Below are 13,346 nucleotides of genomic sequence, written 5' to 3'. Positions count from 1 at the left end.
TCAATAAAATTCGCTGCTTCAGAATTTGACTCAGACTGAAATTTATTAATGTGCAAGTTTTGTTTCTCACACTAAATCAACCACCTCTGTTCACTGAAGGATAGAGAGCCCCTGAAGAATACTTGCAGAACTGCATCTAAGCACCTGAAAACAAAAACTGTGGGAGATCAGGCCAGGCAGCACCCATGATCTCCAGCACTTGTTGTTTTCAGTACAGATTCCAGCATCTGCAGTAATTTACTCCTGCACCTAAGCATCGCTCTGTCTCTCTCTTCAGGTGCCATGCCCGAAGAGGATATTGGCAACCATAACCTTCCACTGGGTCGTCTCTTCTTCAGGGTTTGCTGACCAGGAGACTTTCCCACCCTCAGGCCCGATGGAAGCCTTTAGAGGCTGATAACTAACTTGTTTGGCCATGCGATGAACACATCATCCTTGGCCGACAAGTGCCGGAGTGGGACTTCAACCTGGAGTTTCTGACTTCGAGGTTGGCACGCTACGCATTCAATCATGAGGCCCCGGCCCTGAGGGTGTTGCCACCTTGAAGAGAGAGGCAGAAAACCTGAGACTAATTCAGGGCATTTAGGATCTTCTCTTCAGTTCGGTATGTGAGCTGACTTGGCCACTTTCAAGCAGGATAGTGTTAGGGCACAACGTCACGGGGACCGAAAATGTGTGTTCCTGCTAAAAATGTGACTTTGGGTAAGTTGCCTGTCATCGGTTAGAGCTACACAGACGCATGTAACCTTGGATACAAGAAGATGTCTACTCAACCATGGTAACGAAGAGAGGAAATGGCATGCATTCCTCATTATTTTCTGACTTTATTGGGTGAAGATACTCACAGAAATTATCTGTCAGTTACCCCTGAACAACAGCAGGAATTGAGAGAGCTTACAGCAGTTCAGGAATCATGGGGCCATGCCATTAGCATCAATCTGGCAGGGAACCTGTGAGACAATGGCCTGCCAGCTTCAAATACACACCCCAGGTAACACATCCAGGAATAGGGCAGGCGGGTGACTCTGGGTGGGATGCTCTTTGGAGATCGATGTGCTCTTGATGGGCTGAATGGCCTGCTTCCACACTGCCATGATCCTAGATAACTTGTGGTTCTGGGTGGGATGCTCTTTGGAGATCGATGTGCTCTTGATGGGCTGAATGGCCTCCTTCCACACTGCCATGATCCTAGATAACTTGTGGTTCTGGGTGGGATGCTCTTTGGAGATCGATGTGCTCTTGATGGGCTGAATGGCCTGCTTCCACACTGCCATGATCCTAGATAACTTGTGGTTCTGGGTGGGATGCTCTTTGGAGATCGATGTGCTCTTGATGGGCTGAATGGCCTGCTTCCACACTTCCATGATCCTAGATAACTTGTGGTTCCTGATCTTGCATTCTGCTCCCTTGCTTCCTTCAGTGACATGGCTCATTCATTCTTGCGCACGGACTAAAATCCTCCATTTTCTGCTGTTCTTGGACAATAGCTTGAAGGTGGAAGTGAGAGAGGAGGCCTTTCCACAGCTCATTGCACCGTGTGGAGATTAAGAACTCAGTGTTTGAACTGCTGCTATTCACCATGGATTGTGGGAAATACCAGGATGCAGGTTTCACTTCAAATGAAACTGAGTCGGAGCAGAGAACCCAGTTTAAAGTCACTTCAGAACAGCTACCCAGTAACATTTTCTTCGCTAAGAGAGTGATCAACATCAACTTGAATCTTGAGAGCATCAACCTCCAAAATCAATTAGGAAGCAATTGGATGCTGTAATGGAGGACCGCTCCGAAAATGTGTAATAAACTGGTGCAGTCTGTCGTGGCATTGAGCAAGATGTGTAACTCTGTTCATGGTAAGGCCAGGCGAGGGTAGAATGCAGAAAAATCAATGCTGAGTCAGCTTCTTAAAGTCAGAAATCACAAGACACCAGTTTATAGTCCAACAGGTTTATTTGTAATCACAAGCTTTCAGAGCTGTGAAGGCTTGTGATGTCAAATAAAGCTGTTGGACTCTAACCTGGTGTCGTGTGACTTCTGATTTTGTCCATCCCAGTTCAAACGGGCATTTCCACATCATAGCTTTTTTAAGGACAGCCTTTTTTGTTTAACCCTATTGTAGCTTCCACACAAAAGAAAGCATTTAGCGTGCTTACCTTCATTGGTCAGAGCACTGACTACAGGAGGCGGGGCGCCATGTTATGTCTGTACAGGAGATTAGTGAAGCTACGTTAGAGTACCGTGTACAGTTCTGGTTGCTGTGTGAGGGGAAGGATGTTATTAAAAACAGGAGAGGGTTCAGAAAAGATTTACAATGGTGTTATAGGGACTGGAGGGCTTGAGTTATAAGGAGACGCTGGATAGGTACTTTTACCCTCGAGCGTGAGGAGCATGGATAAGGTGAATAGCAAACATTTTTTTTCCCAGGTAGGGGAGTCCAAAACTAAAGGGCATGGGTTTAAGGTGTGAGGGAAAAGATCTAAAAGGGACCTGAGAGGCAACACTTTCACACAGAGAGTGGTGCGTGTATGGAATGAGCTGCCAGACAAAGTGATAGAGGCTGTTACAATTACAACATTTATAAAACAGGTACATGGACAGGAAAGGTTAAGAGGGATATGGGACTAGTTTAGTTTGGGAAACCTGGTCGGCGTTGAACCAAAGGGTGTGTTTCCGTGCGGTATGATGCTTTAACTTGCTAAACGGTGAGAAAATTCGTAAAGCCAAAGTACAGAGGGATCTGGGAGTGCTAGTCGAGGATTCTCTAAAGGTAAACATGCAGGTTGAGTCAGTGATTAAGAAAGCGAATGCACTGTTGTCATTTATCTCAAGAGGGTTGGAATATAAAAGCACCGTTGTGCTACTGAGACTTTATAAAGCTCTGGTTAGGCCCCATTTGGACTACTATGTCCAGTTTTGGTCCCCACACCTCAGGAAGGACATACTGGCACTGGAGCGTGTCCAGCGGAGATTCACACGGATGATCCCTGGAATGGTAGGTCTAACATACGAGGAACGGCTGAGGATTCTGGGATTGTATTCATTGGAGTTTAGAAGATTAAGGGGAGATCTGATAGAAACTTACAAGATAATACATGGCTTGGAGAGGGTGGACGCTAGGAAATTGTTTCCATTAGGCGAGGAGACTAGGACCCGTGGACACAGCGTTAGAATTAGAGGGGGGAAATTCAGAACAGAAATGCGGAGACATTTCTTCAGCCAGAGAGTGGTGGGCCTGTGGAATTCATTGCCACAGAGTGCAGTGGAGGCCGGGACGCTAAATGTCTTCAAGGCAGAGATTGATAAATTCTTGATGCCACAAGGAATTAAGGGCTACAGGGAGAATGCGGGTCAGTGCAGTTGAAATGCCCATCAGCCATGATTGAATGGTGGAGTGGACTCGATGGGCCGAATGGCCTTACTTCCACTCCTATGTCTTATGGTCTTATGGTCTAACTCTGAGAATATGTTTCTCACATCCTCCTCCCCCACTTCTCTATGTGTCTCCCACCCTCCCCTGGGGCTGGGAAGTTCCACAGAGTGGACCATCGAAGAAAGGAGATCCTGCAGCTACCTCACATCATCTTACCCCTACCCTCCCATAGCTCGAAACATCCCCTGGGAGCCTGGTCAGAGGAAATGTTTTGGAAAACTTCTGTGTGCAGTGATATGTGAGGGCAGTTGTCCTGGGTTTTTTTCTGATTGTTTTTCTATAGGGCCAAATAGCGCCATTTATTTTTCGTTTCAAAATCACCCATGGTTTTATATATATGTATTCCTTATTTTCTAATATATAGTGACATAGAGGAGAGACAGCACTGTGTAAATATTTTATTGTACTTTTTCCTTGCCCCACCAGGAAGACAGCCATGTGGCCAAGTGAACATTCACAAGTCAACGCTGTTAAGGGTAAAGCTGTCATCAAAACATGAGGGAGGGGCGTTTGGGAGAGAGGGAGGGGGCTAAATCAAAATGGAGTCGGAGGGGGAAATAAAGCACTCCACTCCTGGGTGCCCACGTCTCCCTAAAGGTGTCGAGAGTATTGCTGGACACCACATGCTCTGTCTCTAACAATACCCGGGCCTGAGCATGACCAATGAAGGGGGCAGGCAGTTGGCAGAGATTACCCTTTCCATGGCTCGCTGGAGGATGGTTTATAAATGTTTTTGTTTAGGTCTCCCTGTGTATTTGCAAACACTGCCACCTGCTGTTTCTGGTTGGTACAATCGCTTGGGTCAGGTGGTTTTGGGTCACTGTTTGCTATGATTTCACAACCAGGCCCTGCTAACTAAGTATGTCAGCGCTTGTGGTGGTTAATGAGGGAAGATTCACGTTGTGAGGCCTAGCTCTACCTCACCATTCTGATCCAGACACTCCAAGATGGGCTTTGGCCCGTCCGGCCTTGTCCACTGCCTGTCTGCCAAGCCTTGCCATCTGTCCCCTGCATGGGTCTGTGAGTGCCCTTACCTTTTACTGCAATCTTGCTGAACCCACCACCCTGGACCCCCACCCTGAAGCTTGGCTTCAGGATTTCTGATGTACTGAATAGAAACCCAGGGATCCCGATCAGGGCCCAGAGCAGGGCTCAATAACCAGGGCCCAGGGTCCAGGGTCCAGGGCAGGGCTCAGTAACCAGGGCAGGGCTCAATAACCAGAGCCCAGGGCCCAGGGTCCAGGGCAGGGCTCAATAACCAGGGCCCAGGACCTGGGCCCAGGGTAGGACTCAGTAACCAGGGCCCAGGGCAGGGCTCAATAACCAGGGCCCAGAGTCCATGGCAGGGCTCAATAAGCAGGGTCCAGGGCTCAGGGCCCAGGGCAGGGCTCAATAACCAGGGCCCAGGGCCCAGGGTCCAGGGCAGGGCTCAATAACCAGGGCCTAGGGCAGAGATCAATGACTAGGGCCCAGGGTCCAGGGCGGGGCTCAATAAGCAGGACCCAGGGCCCAGTGCAGGGATCAATAACCAGGGCCCAGGGCCCACAGCAGTGCTCAATAAGCAGGGTCTAGGGCCCAGGGCTCAATAACCAGGGCCCAGGGCCCATGGCAGGGCTCAATAACCAGGGTGGAGGGCCCAGAATCCAGGGCAGGGCTCAATAACCAGGGCCCAGGGCAGAGATCAATAACCAGGGCCCAGGGCCCAAGGTCCATGGCAGGGCTCAATAACCAGGGCCCAGGGCCCAGGCCAGAGATCAATAACCAGGGCCCAGGGCCCAAGGTCCATGGCAGGGCTCAATAACCAGGGTCCAGGGCCCAAGGCCCAGGGCAGGGCTCAATAACCAGGGCCCAAAGGCCCAGGGCAGGGCTCAATAACCAGGGTCCAGGGTCCAGGGTCCAGGGCAGGGCTCAATAACCAGGGCCCAGGGCAGAGATCAATAACAAGGCCTAGGGCCCAGGGCCCAGGGTCCAGGGCAGGGCTCAATAACCAGGGCCCAGGGCAGGGCTCAATAAGCAGGGCCCAGGGCCCATTGTCCAGGGCAGGGCTCAATAACCAGGGCCCAGGGCCCAGGGTCTAGTGCAGGGATCAATAATTAGGGTCCAGGGTCCAGGGCAGGGATCAATAACTAGGGTCCAGGGCCCAGTGCAGGGATCAATAACCAGGGCCCAGTGCAGGGATCAATAACTAGGGGAGAAAGTGAGGTCTGCAGATGCTGGAGATCAGAGCTGAAAATGTGTTGCTGGAAAAGTGCAGCAGGTCAGGCAGCAAAGGAGCAGGAGAATCGACGTTTTGGGCGTAAGCCCTTCTTCAGGAATCCTGAAGAAGGGCTTATGCCCGAAACGTCGATTCTCCTGTTCCTTGGCTGCTGCCTGACCTGCTGCGCTTTTCCAGCAACACATTTTCAGCTCAATAACTAGGGTCCAGGGTCCAGGGCAGGGATCAATAACCAGGATCCCGGGCACCATGTTGCCTGCTGTGCATGGATCAGTGGGCCAGAGGTGAGAATGAGACCATGGTCCTCTCTACGGAGTTCCTGATTTCAGGCATACCAGAAGAACGTAAAAAACAAAGTCACGGGTGAAAGGGATATGAGTGGGAAATGTAACCCCAATCCACTTTTATATGTTAGTGAGCTCAGGACTAATAGGTTCAGATGTCAGGGAGAGTCAAATCATTGATGCTCGGCTTCCTTCCCTTTTCCCAATCACTTCCAGGACAATCCAAGCATTGTCGGGGGAGGGGATTTTGGAGGTTTACAAAATCTCATCTCCTCATTAACCACGGCCCTGTGGAAGGGATGTCCAGGATAGGGTGAAGTTTACAATTAAGCCTTGCTCTGAGGCCCACTCTTTTTTTCATTCTTTCATAGGATGAGGTCATCACTGGCTCGGCCAGCCTTTATTGACCAGCCCTAATTGCCCAGAGGGCGGTTAAGAGTCAACCACAGTGTTGTATATCTGGAGTCACCTGTTGGCCGGATGATAGTTTCTATCCCTGAAGGGGCATTTAGTGAATCAGATGGATTTTTATCCCCAACAATCTACAATAGTTCCATGGTCATCATTTCATTCTTAATTCCAGATTTCTTTCATTGAATTAGAATTCTGCAGTGGTGGGATTCGAACACTGGTCCTCAGATCATTAGCTAGGTCTCTGGATTTACAGTCCAGCCATAATCCCACTGGGCCGTTGCATGCCTTAAAAAAGGGCCCTGCACAATCCATGAGGGTCAGGCACCAAAGTTCAGGAGAGACAGGAGTTGGCGGTGTCGAATTCCACAATTCACCAGTGCCACAAAACCAAGAGGAATTTTTTCCAGGTCAATGAGAAGTCTCGAGCCTACTGTGAAGGGTTTCCACCAGTCATCTGGACCAACAGACCCGGGAGGCAGAGGGCTAACCAACCCATCGCGACCCCTCTTTTACAGAATCATGGTCTTTTTAACCTCACCCTTAGGCTTGAGAGGACCCACTAGGCCTTGGTTTGACTGGTCACCAGGAAATGGGGCTTCCGCTTGCAGTGTTCCCTCAGTAAAACACTGAAATGTCAGCCGAGAAGTTTGTCTGGAATAGTTTTTAAACCCACACGCCTCCTGACCGAGAGCTGAGAGTACTCCCCATGGCCGTATCAGTTCGTGCTGAGTCAAGCTGTCACTGTGGTCTCTGTGTGGAGCTAACGGCCACAGAAAAATAATAAAGTGAACAAAGCTGTCTGCAGCACTGCACGACATTCAGAGAGATGAAGAAACCCTGATTTGAGTCCCGGTTTTGCAAAGTCGTGTCGCTGGAGCTGGTCTGGAGACAGGATGTTTCCTTTCAACTGTTTGTTTTCAAAGTCCTTTGGCCCCTGTTGTGGAATTAGCTTGAAACCACTGTAAGGCCCTGCGTGGAAAATTTATCCACAGATAATGACAGCTCCTTAACTGGATTGAAGAAGAGAAATCTTTATTCAGTGATAAAACAGAAACGACATGCTAATTCACAAAATAGTCAGAGGTCTAATTTCCTTAATCTCCCATCAGCGATCTGTATGAGATGGGGTTTTTTTTTAATAATATGCACATGGGAATCTTAGATTTTGGCCTGTGGGAATGACCAACATTCCCAAAAGGCGACAGTAAATTTAAATCTCCAGATTAAATATTTTGAAATACAAATACATCAGTGCATGCTCTGACTGGACACTTCGATGAAGCGACTGATTTAGAATATTTGTTTGTGTTTATAGTTAGGCAAATACCAAAAAATATTCAACTTTCCAGAATCTGAATGTTTAAATAAACAGCACTTGCATAGAGGTGGCTGTGATTTGTACATTGCTCGCATTGTTGGAGGTCTTGACTGAGTCTGTCCACCTCACTGAGACCATTCCCAGCTGCACATCTTCATTCAAGTGGGTAAAAGTTTTTTTTTTAAAAAAAGCACGTACACACATCTACAGCTAAGACAGGGCAGTAAAGCAGTCTGGTCTCTGACCTCTCACTCTCTTTGGCAGCCGATATGAATGTGTCAGTCAGATGAGGATGAAATGTTTCCTCTCCAAGTCGAATCTAAAACAGTCTGGGTTCTGTCGGCGTGAGTCCACACAGAAAAACTGCTATGACAGGCAATTGGCTGCAATGCTCAGCGGCCACAGAGAAACTGTGTCAATGTGCAGCCATTTCCCCCAGAGTTTGACGGCCTCTACAGCCGTTACAAGTGTCTGCAGGTTTTCATTCAGTCCTCCGCACGTTTAAAATTACAATTCCCAGCTGGTGTTTCCCACTGAGCTCGTGGTGATGGTAGCAGACCAGGAGGTTGTGAGGTTAAATCCTCCCAGATAAACGGCCATTAGAGTTGCTGTTCAAAACCAAACTGGGGTTGCTAATCTGCGTCGAAATCACTCCGCACTTCTGTGGTTGAACATTTATGTAACTTGGGATGAGGAAGTAGTGGCTTTCCGTGATTCCCACATCCCAAGAACGAATAACAGCAAACGTGAACTGATCCCAAAAAGGCCAGAAATGGCGATGCTATAACTGACACCAGGCTGTAAGGAGATTTAATTGCAGATAGGGGATGAAATGTTCCAGCATTCCTGAGCTTTGGAAATGACAGGCAAAATGTAAAATGGGACGGGGTGTTCTTTAACATTAAAGAATGGGGAGGAGACAAGAACTGGAAAAGGATCTTAACTCTGAAAATCAAAGCGTAAAATCATTCTGGGTGGATCTAAGGGACAGAAAGCACTGGTGGAAATATTTAACAGGCCCCAGGACAGTAGTCACAGCATTGGGTATGGTGTAAACTAGAATTTTAGCGGTGTATGCAAAAAGAGTAATATTGTAATCACAACAGACTTCAATTCTCATCTAGTTTTTGGCAGGCCAAAGCCAGGCTGTTTTCCCTGGAGCGTCGGAGGCTGAGGGGTGACCTTATAGAGATTTATAAAACCATGAGGGGCATGGATAGGATAAATAGACAAGGGTATTTTTTCTAGGGTAGGGGAGTCCAAAACTAGAAGGCTTTGGTTTAAGGTGAGAGGCGAAAGATTTTAAAGTGACCTAAGGGGCAACATTTTCATGCAGAGGGTGCGTGTATTGAATGAGCTGCCTGAGGTAGTGGTGGAGTCTGGTACAGTTGCAACATTTAAGAGGCATTTGGATGGGTACATGGATAGGAAGGGTTTGGAGGGATATGGGCCGGGTGCTGGCAGGTGGGACTAGATTGGGTTGAGATAGCTGGTCGGCATGGACGGGTTGGACCGAAGGGTTTGTTTCTGTGCTGTATATCTCTACGACTCTATGACTAACATATCACCTGGATCTGATCAAACAAGCAGGCTGCTTTGTCCTGGGTGGTAACAAGCTTCTTGAATGTTTTTGGAACTGCACCCATCCAGGGGTTCTGAGGAAGGATCACTCAACCCGAAACGTTAACTCTGATTTCTCTCCACTGACTCTGCCAGACCTGCTGAGCTTTTCCAGCGATTTCTATTTTTGTTGCTGATGGATGTAATCTTGTTTTGCAATTGAAACCTGCTGAGTAGGGTTGATTAGATGTCTCCCTGAGGTTTTGTCACATGATTTAACCTTCCCATCCCCACGCTCCAGCCTTTAGTTGGTCAATGCATCTGTCCTTGTGATGCCCTGCCTTCTTCCACCAATAGAAAAGCACGTAGATGCATTACCCAATTGGATGATGCCTACTTGTCAACTAAAAGCCATATATTTCCCACAATGGCATGAATTCTCCTGCCAACCGACTGTTACTGTGATCTCCAGGCAATGAGCTACATGGAAAGGAAGTCTGAGGAAGATAAACAGGGTCACGCGGGTTAAATGTGAGCAGCACTGGCTGCTCAGCATTTATAGCCCATCCCTAGTTACCGTTGGTGATGAGCTGCTTTCTTGAACCGCTGCAGTCTATTAGACCAACAAAGCGGCACGGTGGCACAGTGGTTAGCACTGCTGCCTCACAGCGCCAGAGACCCGGTTCAATTCCCACCTCAGGCGACTGACTGTGTGGAGTTTGCACGTTCTCCCCGTGTCTGCGTGGGTTTCCTCCGGGTGCTCTGGTTTCCTCTCACAGTCCAAAGATGTGCAGGTTAGGTGAATCGGCCAGGCTAAATTGCCCCTAGTGTTAGGTAAGGGGTAAATGGAGGGGTATGGGTGGGTTGCGCTTCGGCGGGTCGGTGTGAACTTGTTGGGCCGAAGGGCCTGTTTCCACACTAAGTAATCTAATCTAATTTAATCTAATATAAAGCCATTGGGGAGTGAGTTCAAGATTTACACTGAATGATCATTTTTCTGGGCAAAAACATGATAAATTACTGGCCATCACAATCAAAGATGACCCTGGAGAGGTCAATGATGCTTTGGTGATCTAACGTCCTGTTTATCATTGAAAGGAAAAGAGGTTGTAGCTTTGTTACCATTGATCAAGAGCTCAGACAGAGAGCTGCAATCAACAAGGAACAAACGTGACCAATTATTGAGCCACAAACAACAGGACCAGGCTACTTTAGCTGATTACATGGCCATTTATCGAGAACACAATCAGGCATCGTATTTGGGAAAACATCACATATTGCTGAGAGTGGACTATAACAGCCGGGAGGTTCAATTGGTGACATGGTCATATCACTAGACAGTGGCCTAAGCTCATGAGAACGCACTGGTACAAATCCCACTGGTACATATCCCACTAGTACACATCCCACTGGTACACATCCCACGGGTACACATCCCACTGGTACACATCCCACTGGTACACATCCCGCTGGTATACATCCCACGGGTACACATCCCACTGGTACAAACCCCACTGGTACAAATCCCACTGGTACACATCCCGCTGGTACACATCCCACTTGTATACATCCCACGGGTACACATCCCACTGGTACAAATCCCACTGGTACACATCCCACGGGTACACATCCCACTGGTACACATCCCATTTGTATACATCCCACTGGTACACATCCCGCTGGTACACATCCTACTTGTATACATCCCACGGGTACACATCCCACTGGTACACATCCTACTTGTATACATCCCACGGGTACACATCCCACTGGTACAAATCCCACTGGTACACATCCCATGGGTACACATCCCACTGGTACACATCCCACGGGTACACATCCCACTGGTACACATCCCACTTGTATACATCCCACTGGTACACATCCCACTGATACAAATCCTACTGGTACACATCCCACCAGTGCAGTGGGTAAAAATCAATGATAGATAGATTTGGAATGAAAAGCTAGTCTCAATAATGCTGACCATGACAATGGTCATCCATCATCATAAACACCGAGTAATGTCCTTTAGGAAGGAAATCTACCACGCCTACCTGCTCTAGCCCACATGTGACTCCAGACCCACAGCAACATGGTTGGTTCTTAACTACCTCTGCCACCCGATTCAAGGGCAACAAGTGCTGGGCACCAACATCCCATCACCGAACAACAAAGGGTAGTGTGTGACCACTTCAATCTTTAAGTGATTTTAAATTTCTACCTCTTTTCTTTTTCCCTGAGTAAACAAGCTGAATAAATGTAAATGCTGAAATGAAGTGCACGTTTCAAAATACAGCTGTGACGGTTTACACTCAGCGGGCAAAGAATGACGAATTATCCCAAATATCCACATTTACTTCTCTCCTGATCCCCTAGTCAACATCTTCACCAGCTCAGAGATTCAGCTCTCAGAAGCCCTCGTCTCTGGAGAACTGTCAGAAAATCCCAAATCAACAAGGTTACATATAGTCTGGTGTGCATCTGGTGCATAAGTAAGAAACCCCACATTGGAGGGTAGGTTACAACCAAGCTTAAAAGATTCCTGCCAGGAAATTGTTGGGAGTGACAGTAGAGGGTTGCGATCATCACTGGATTCCAAAAAATCTCTGAATCACCAGCTTTGCCAACAGAAGACATAATAGATCAATCTGTGACAAAGATGTTGTCCTATTGCCTGGCCCTTCGCTCAGTATCTCCAGTTACTGACCCTTCGATCGATGTCTCCTGTTACTGACTCTCGATCAGTATCTCCAGTTACTGACCCTTCGATCTGTGTTCTCCAATAACTGACCCTTCGATCTGTCCCACCAATTCCTGACATTTCGATCAGTCTCTCCAGTTACTGACCCTTCGATCTGTCTCTCCAGTTACTGACCCTTCAATCAGTGTCTCCAGTTACTGACCCCACAATCTGTCTCTCGACTTACAGACCCTTTGATCTCTGCCTCCAATTACTGACACTTTGATCAGTAAATCCAGTTACTGACCCTTCGATCTGTCTCCCCAGTTGCTTACACTTCGTTCAGTATCTCCAGTTACTGACCCTTCGATCTATCTCTCCAGTTACTGACCCTTCGATCAGTATCTCCAGTTACTGACGCTTGATCTCTGTCTCTAGTTCCGGACCCTCTACTTCTGCACTTATGATCTGTGTCACCAGTTACTGACCCTCAATCAGTATCTCTAGTTACTGACCATTCGATCAATATGGCCAGTTACTGACCCTTCGATTCATCTCTCCAGTTACTGACCCTTCGATCGATGTCTCCTGTTACTGACTCTCGATCAGTACTGCCAGTTACTGACCCTGTGATCAGTATCTCCAGTTACTGATCCTTCGATCTGTCTCTCCAGTTACTGACCTTTCGATCTGTCTCTCCAGTTCTGACCCTTCGATCTGTCCCACCAATTCCTGTCCCTTCGATCAATATCTCCAGTTACTGACCCTTGATCTGTCTCTCCAGTTACTGACCTTTCGATCTGTCTCTCCAGTACTGACCCATTGATCTGTCTCACCCATTGCTGATGCTTCGATCACTATCTCCAGATACTGACTCTCCGATCAGTGTCTCCAGTTACTGACCCTTCCATCAGGGTCTCCAGTTACTGACCCTTCGATCAGTATGTCCAGTTACTGACCCTTCAATCAGGGTTTCCAGTTACTGACCCTTCGATCAGTATGTCCGGTTACTGACCCTTCGATCAGTGTCTCCAGTTACTGACCTTTCAATCAGTGTCTCCAGTTACTGACCCTTCGATCAGTATGTCCAGTTACTGACCCTTCGATCAGTGTCTCCAGTTACTGACCCTTCAATCAGTGTCTCCAGTTACTGACCCTTTGATCAGTATGTCCAGTTACTGACCCTTCGAGCAGTGTCTCCAGTTACTGACCCTTCGATCTGTCTCTCCCGTTCCTGACGCTTGATCTCTGTCCCTAGTTCCGGACCCTTTACCTCTGCACCTACGATCAGTATCTCCAGTTACTGACCCTCGATCAGTATCTCTAGTTATGACCCTTCGATCAATATTGCCAGTTACTGACCCTTCGATCGATGTCTCCTGTTACTGACCCTTTGATCTGTCTCTCCAGTACTTGCCCTTCGATCTGTCTCGCCAATTTCTGAC

The 13,346-nt window shown here is 47.9% G+C and overlaps 1 long non-coding RNA gene across 1 annotated transcript; it reads left to right on the top strand.

The window, feature by feature from the left end:
- The first annotated feature begins 2,180 nt into the window (after positions 1-2,180).
- On the top strand, positions 2,181-8,149 carry LOC148139799 (uncharacterized). The gene is made up of 3 exons (XR_015753530.1): positions 2,181-2,989; positions 3,854-3,903; positions 6,298-8,149. It is a non-coding gene; the product is annotated as an uncharacterized LOC148139799 (long non-coding RNA).
- The last annotated feature ends 5,197 nt before the right edge of the window (positions 8,150-13,346 follow it).

Source organism: Chiloscyllium plagiosum, unplaced genomic scaffold (genome assembly GCF_037043375.1).
Source record: "Chiloscyllium plagiosum isolate Xiang-an unplaced genomic scaffold, Cpla_swu_hap1 HiC_scaffold_37, whole genome shotgun sequence".
Classification (NCBI taxonomy): Eukaryota; Metazoa; Chordata; class Chondrichthyes; order Orectolobiformes; family Hemiscylliidae; genus Chiloscyllium; species Chiloscyllium plagiosum.
Note: the sequence above shows the minus strand (reverse complement) of the source record. Positions and strands in the feature narration are given on the sequence as shown.